The sequence below is a fragment of the Etheostoma spectabile genome, chromosome 1 (assembly GCF_008692095.1).
Source record: "Etheostoma spectabile isolate EspeVRDwgs_2016 chromosome 1, UIUC_Espe_1.0, whole genome shotgun sequence".
In the NCBI taxonomy this organism is placed as follows: domain Eukaryota; kingdom Metazoa; phylum Chordata; class Actinopteri; order Perciformes; family Percidae; genus Etheostoma; species Etheostoma spectabile.
Window position 1 is genome coordinate 30,280,150 of NC_045733.1, and position 229 is coordinate 30,280,378.

General features: G+C 42.4%; 1 long non-coding RNA gene across 1 annotated transcript in view; it reads right to left on the reverse strand.

Annotated features, from left to right (window-relative positions):
- The window catches only part of LOC116687306 (uncharacterized), a 12,355-nt gene that overhangs the window by 1,909 nt on the left and 10,217 nt on the right, over positions 1–229 (reverse strand). The window lies entirely within an intron of this gene.

A 229-nucleotide genomic window follows, 5' to 3' on the forward strand; every position in this document is an offset into this window, starting at 1 on the left:
CAGGTAACCATAGTCCTCAGAAATCCACCGGAGGTTAGAACGCCAATGACAAGAAAGCGGAAGGTAACGGACGTCCGGCCTAAATGAAAGACATCCGGTGGATTTCCCTATGGCAACGGAGCAATCCTGGAAGTGGAACGTCAAGGATATTGACCACAGAAGAATGAAGAGAATTGGCTTAAAAAGAGTTATAAAATAGAAGTCATTAATAATTGATGGTTTCTTCTTT